Consider the following 7518-nt stretch of genomic DNA (forward strand, 5'->3'; position numbering starts at 1 on the left):
CAACACTATTTTGTTTTTTAAAATGGTTGTAAAAGTAAATTTATGTTAAACGTAAAATTCGGCTTTTTAACATTAGCACTACACTGCACAAATTCATTCTATATGTCAAGCTTTAAATTTGATTTTATAATAATCTAAGTCTTTTGTAATAATTGAATGCGCAGTCTTAAAGGAAATGTATACGTTTTTTAAAGTGACCCTCCATACAAAGTTGGCAACACTTGGTTTACACCAATACTCTTGAAGCCTGAATCTGATCAAAAATGTGGAAGATACCGTTATTTTCTGACTCGAAAAGTGTATATTTCTGGAAGTTTATCCATTGCTTCTTGTAAACAAGAAATGCACCACTCCGGTATGCCGAGTCCATTAGCGCCTGATCCAATCAGGGTTCAGTCATGTGTAATTGTTGTCTATTCTGAACCAATAGAACAAGTATGGCGGTGACATCTATCTTTCTATCTTTCTTATTATCCAATTAGAGATATGAATCCTTCAATCGGCGCTACCAATAAATTAAAATATTTACTTCCACTGAAACTATAATGGCGCGCAATTCACTTTCGCAGAGAAACCGTAATGAAATTGTAAGGTTTTAAATGTACAAAGAAGGACCAAAACTAGTCAAATGGGGACGGTCCCAATGTCCATGTGTTATAGCACCATAGTTTCAGTAGAAGTAAATGTTTCCATTTACTGATAGCGCCTATTGATAGAAAGATAGATGTTATACCGCCATACTATTTCTATTGGTTCAGAATAGACAACAAACTCATGACAGGAGTGATATGGGAACCTCGTATACAATTTAAAGATCAAACAGGGACATGGGGATAACAAATAGTTCATTAGTATGTTTATTCGTAAAATACAACGAACAGTTTAAATAAAGAAATATTAATAGCTAATTCACACTTAATCCCTAAGCTTTCAAGAGCACCGTTGTAAATCGAGCATTGACATCTTTGCATTGAGGGTCACTTGAAATTACCCTTACAGTCCTATTATAATATATCCTTTTTATTTTAATAATTGTGTTTTGATGTTTGTAGACATAAAACTAGTTGTAAAATAATTCTGAAAACGTATAGAGGTGAGCTTTTTATTTTTATAAATCTTTTGTGTACTTTATCATTCATGCTTACTATCTGGTTCATTCCGTTATTACAGTCTTAAAAGTAATTATTTAAATCTGTGATATTAATTTACTTGGTTCCCGAATTTTCTAAAAAATAATACTTCTATAATATTTTTTAAATCTTATTGAGAATAATAATTAACATTATTGTTTTTGTTTATGCTTTGTCAAAAATAGAAATAACTATTGCTATTTTTAAACTGTCTAATGACAAAATTTTTACCAAAAATGTCAAACCACAATTCGGTATTCTTCCATAAAATATATCCTATGCAACCTTTTTTTTTGATGCACACTTTGTTCTTAGATGCAGGGGACTTACTTAGTTCCCAAACTAAAACTTGACCCATTTCTAGCACTAGCTTGGAAACCCAGCACTGACCAGGCTGCTTATCGTTACTCCCGCCGTTTACCCGCACTTGAACGATTTTTCTGCGGAACTGAATTTTCGCTATTGAAGTAGACCCACTCAACTTAGAATCTCAAAACCGAACTTTAAACATTCCCGTGGGTCTCCCGAGTTCCCCAATCAAATGTTTGAGGCAAACCAGTCCAGGGGTCCGTGCAGGAGTTATGATCGGACAAACAAACAAACATACAAACAGAGATTACAACTTTATATATATAGATGACGAGGACAACCATTCCCAATCTTAAATTAAACTGAAATTGAAATAATAAAAGGAGTTAGATTTGGAACTAATTTCCCTTGAGATGAACTAGTCCACTAGTTTATTGTTTTCCCTTTAAAGCCTATATATTTAGGAAACAAGCTAGGGTTTAGTTGGGCCATGTGTAAAAAGCCAAAATGGGTGAGTTGGTATTTTTCTATTCCTTACTGCAAAGATCGTTTTTTTTGTGTACTATTTTGGCTGTTGTTCATATTGGATGAGGCTTTAATGACGATATGCAAAATAGTTGCAAAATGTTACTAAAGTATTGCTCATTTCTTATAATTTAATTAAGTCTTTGCCACCCCCACAACCTTAGGTCATCTAATCCTTATATCTTTAAAACCGGATGGTGTAAACCTCTGATATGTCAAACTTAGATCATTTGGTTTAACAGAATTCATAGTTTAAATAAGGTGTGTGACGGTTGCAAAAATATGGGGATTAGAAAATCTGAGATGATGGAGTGCAATGGCTCAATTTCTATAATACAATTTCTGTGGATTTTGAAATCATGAATCCAAATGTCTACGAAAACTATTGCACAGTATACAACCTCACAAGTGTGTCGACTTTGAAGTGTCGCAATGCTTTGCCTTGGATTTTACACAGACATGAAAATGACTCTTTACGAAATTTCACACTATTCCTGAAACTCTTGTACCCCCCCCCCCATGTACCCTAAATTGAGACTTCATGATTTCAGAAATGTTTTTTCAAACTCTTATTTTCTTTTAGGCGACAGGAAAATTCTTTGCTCTCTGTGATCCTAAATAAACTGAGAAATATCATATCAACATATTTGCTATTGTGTAATTTGTATCAATAAATCTAATTTGTATCAATAAATCTAATTTGTATCAATAAAACTAATTTGTATCAATAAATCTTATTTGTATCAATAAATCTATTTTGTATCAATAAATCTAATTTGTATCAATAAATCTAATTTTGTCAATAAATCTAATTTTTATCAATAAATCTAATTTGTATCAATAAATCTAATTTTTATAAATAAATCTAATTTGTATCAATAAGTCTAATTTGTATCAATAAACCTAATTTGTATCAATACGTCTAATTTATATCAATAAATTTAATTTGTGTCAATAAATCTAATTTGTATCAATAAATCTAATTTGTATCAATAAATCTATTTTGTATCAATAAATCTATTTTGTATCAATAAATCTAATTTGTATCAATAAATCTATTTTGTATCAATAAATCTAATTTTGTCAATAAATCAAATTTGTATCAATAAATCTAATTTGTGTCAATAAATCTAATTTGTATCAATAAATCTAATTTGTATCAATAAATCTAATTTGTATCAATAAATCTATTTTGTATCAATAAATCTAATTTTGTCAATAAATCTAATTTTTATCAATAAATCTAATATTTAGAAATAAATCTAATTTGTATCAATAAGTCTAATTTTTATCAATAAATCTAATTTTTATCAATAAATCTAATATTTAGAAATAAACCTTATTTGTATCAATAAGTCTAATTTATATCAATAAACCTAATTTGTATCAATAAATCTAATTTGTATCAATAAATTTAATTTGTATCAATAAATCTAATTTTGTCAATAAATCTAAGGAAATGAGTCTTTTCCACAAAATCAAAATTGGAGTTTGTGGCAAAGACGCAATTCCTTTTCTTTGCAAAACATCGGATCTGAATGACAATTTTAGTGATTGATTCATAATCTTTTTAATCTTTATCCTTTTATTTACGACTTGCGAATAGCATTTGATTTGATATTTTCATTTAACATTTTTTCATTTTTTAACACCAAGGTTTTTAGTTGTCAGGGTTATTTTAGTATTTTTATACTAAATCTAAGTCAGGGAAAAAAATGTAAAAGAACATTTTGAGTCCACAACTTGAAAAAATGGTAGATCAGGTTTGGAATGTTAAAAAAAAAATAAACACCTTTTAGAAACTAGTTTTTCGAGATGGTTTCACGTTTTTATGTACAGCTAGTTATACAATTCTTATAAAATTTAATACTCGACAGAATTTAAGTTTTTAAATCTCGTATATCTTTATAACCTGATAATCTAGACCTGAATTATGACAAATTGATTTAGCAGAACTCACAGTTAGAAATATCAGACGTCTACAACGTTAGGTTGCAAAGATATAGGGATTTGAAATATGAGTTTGTTGCAAGACATATCAGTTCCTTTATCTTAATCATGTCAAAACAGCAAGACAATGTCGTCTTCAAAATAAACTAATTTAGCTAAGATTACATACTTTCTCTGCAGTCTTTATTGTACCCGTTTAAACACTAAAAAGCATATTGAACCGCACAATTCATTAACCCTGATAAATCAACAATCTTTTTATTTACAGAGTGTTAATACAAGTATGTCTTTTATCTAAAACACATCCACTGACAAAAATTATCAAAGAATAAAAGCGAAAAAAGTATTCCTCAACAGGTAATCAAATAAATATATTTAAGTATTCAGGATTTAGGTAAACATCCTGTTTGCTAAATTTATTCGTTGTTCCGTCCTTCAGAAGGAGGTCAATTAATTAATTCGACATTACTGAGACGACTTTGTTACCTCGTGGCTCCTTTTTCCTTTGGATTTTAAAAACACAAATTTGTCCGATTACATTAGTAGTAACTAAAACATTTTAGTTCTCCCCAATAGCTGATCAATAAAAGGTGTTAAAAACATAAAGTAATTTAATTTAGTTTAATGCAATTTACTTTAGTTTAACGTATTTTACTTTAGTTTAATGCAATTTACTTTAGTTTAATGCAATTTACTTTAGTCTAACGCAATGTACTTTAGTTTAACGCAATTTACTTTAGTTTAACGCAATTTACTTTAGTTTAATGCAATTTACTTTAGTTTAACGCAATGTACTTTAGTTTAAAATGCCAAACTTTAAGTCTTAAGCAATTTACTTTAATTTAACGCAATTCACTTTAGTTTAACGCAATTTTCTTTAGTTTAACGCAATTTGCTTTAGTTTAACGCAATTTGCTTTATTTTAACGCAATTTACTTTAGTTTAACGCAATTTACTTTAGTTTAACGCAATTTACTTTAGTTTAAAATGCCAAACTTTAAGTTTTAAGCAATTTACTTTAATTTAACGCAATTCACTTTAGTTTAACGCAATTTTCTTTAGTTTAACTCAATTTGCTTTAGTTTAACGCAATTTGCTTTAGTTTAACGCAATTTACTTTAGTTTAACGCAATTTACTTTAGTTTAACGCAATTTACTTTAGGTTAATGCAATTTACTTTATTTTAACGCAATTTCCTTTAGTTTAACGCAATTTATCTTAGTTTAAAATGCCAAACTTTAAGTTTTAAGCAAGCAAAATTTAATAAAATACAGTTTTGAAATCTTGTAAGTTATATTTAATAAACGATTTAAAAACGAACCAAAACAATTAAAAACCCCAAATGAAAGATAAAAACTCCTAGCGGAATTCTACTCTTTTTTCCATTAATTGATATCCATGTTTACTTACTTACAATTTATTCATTATAAATTGCTCTTTTTTCTGTATAGTTTTAACATTGAGCAAATTCTGCGAATATGAACATAACAATTAGCATCTACAATTATATTCTTCATATTTGATACATTTACGCGATTGCATGCCACCAACTCGAAAATTGGCATGCTAAATACCGATTGTTAAATCTAACCCATATCTATTTGAAAAAACTAATTTGGCATTCAATTCATTTTTTTAATCATTTCAATATTTCAGTATATTTGATAATTTGCTTACTCTGATCACATTCACTTATAACATGATTTTACAAAAATATTTTAATAAGCATGTTTCACGAAGAAATAGGTAGAGCTAAGTATGTTTCACGTAGAACTAGGCAGAGCTCAGTATGCTTTACTCAGAACTAGAGCTAATTATTTTTCACGTAGAACTAGATAGAGCTAATTATGTTTTACGTATAACTTGATGGAGTAAAGTATGTTTCACGTAGATCTTAGTTAGTGTCAAGTATGTTTCACATATAATCCTGTAGAGTTCAGTATGTTTCACGAAAAATCCTGTAGAGTTCAGTATGTTTTAAGTAGAATCCTGTAGAGTTCAGTATGTTTCACGTAGAATCCTGTAGAGTTCAGTATTTTTTACGTAGAATCCTGTGGAGTTCAGTATGTTTCAAGTAGAATCCTGTAGAGTTCAGTATGTTTCATGTATATTTAGGTAGAGCTAAGGATGTTTTAGTTAGATCTAGGTGGAGTTCAGCATGTTTCACGTAGAACTAGATAGAGTCATAGGTATGTTTCCTCAGAACAAGGTAGACTTATGTATCTTTCAAGTAGAAGTAGATAGAGTTAGGTATGTTTCACGCAGAACTAGATAGAGTCAGGTATGTTTCCCTAAGAACTATATGTAGAGTTAAGTATCTTTCACGTAGAAGTAGATAGAGTTAGGTATGTTTTCATTATCCATAATACAAATAGTATTTTATAATAAAATATTATTTTAATGGAAAAAACAAAATCACTTATCATCATATGTTTCCCTGGCTTGTCTTTTTTTACCAATTTGCCTGAAAATACATCGACCAAATTAACATCCTGTTACCAAATTAACATCCTGTTACCAAATTAACATTCTGTTACCAAATTAACATTCTGTTATCAAATTAACATCCTGTTATCAAATTAACATCCTATTATCAAATTAACATCCTGTTATCAAATTAACATCCTATTATCAAATTAACATCATGTTATCAAATTAACATCCTATTATCAAATTAACATCCTGTTATCAAATTAACATCCTATTATCAAATTAACATCCTGCTACCAAATTAACATCCTGTTATCAAATTAACATCCTGTTACCAAATTAACATTCTGTTACCAAATCAACATCCTGTTACCAAATTAACATTCTGTTATCAAATTAACATCCTGTTACCAAATTAACATCCTGTTACCAAATTAACATCCTGTTACCAAATTAACATCCTGTTATCAAATTAACATTCTGTTACCAAATCAACATCCTGTTACCAAATTAACATTCTGTTATCAAATTAACATTCTGTTATCAAATTAACATCCTGTTATCAAATTAACATTCTGTTATCAAATTAACATCCTGTTATCAAATTAACATCCTGTTATCAAATTAACATCCTGTTATCAAATTAACATCCTGTTATCAAATTAACATCCTGTTATTAAATTAACATCCTGTTATCAAATTAACATCCTGTTATCAAATTAACATCCTGTTACTAAATTAACATCCTGTTATCAAATTAACATCCTGTTACCAAATTAACATCCTGTTATTAAATCAACATCCTGTTACTAAATTAACATCCTGTTATCAAATTAACATCCTGTTACCAAATTAACATTCTGCTACCTAATCAACATCCTGCTACTAAATCATCATTCTGCTACCTAATTAACATTCTGCTACCTAATCAACATCCTGCTACCTAATCAACATCCTGCTTCCTAATCAACATCCTGCTACCTCATCAACATACTGCTACCAAATTACCATCCTGCTACCAAATTAACATTCTGCTACCTAATCAACATCCTGCTACTAAATCATCATTCTGCTACCTAATCAACATCCTGCTACCTAATCAACATCCTGCTACCTAATCAATATCCTGCTACCTAATCAACATCCTGCTACCTAATCAACATCTATTTGAAAA

General features: G+C 29.1%; 1 long non-coding RNA gene across 1 annotated transcript; it reads left to right on the plus strand.

Moving 5' to 3' along the window:
* The first annotated feature begins 1047 nt into the window (after window positions 1-1047).
* On the plus strand, window positions 1048-2678 carry LOC111713040 (uncharacterized). Its single transcript, XR_002767590.1, has 3 exons — window positions 1048-1093; window positions 1904-1950; window positions 2548-2678. It is a non-coding gene; the product is annotated as an uncharacterized LOC111713040 (long non-coding RNA).
* The last annotated feature ends 4840 nt before the right edge of the window (window positions 2679-7518 follow it).

This window comes from Eurytemora carolleeae, unplaced genomic scaffold (genome assembly GCF_000591075.1).
Source record: "Eurytemora carolleeae unplaced genomic scaffold, Eaff_2.0 scaffold1364, whole genome shotgun sequence".
Classification (NCBI taxonomy): Eukaryota; Metazoa; Arthropoda; class Copepoda; order Calanoida; family Temoridae; genus Eurytemora; species Eurytemora carolleeae.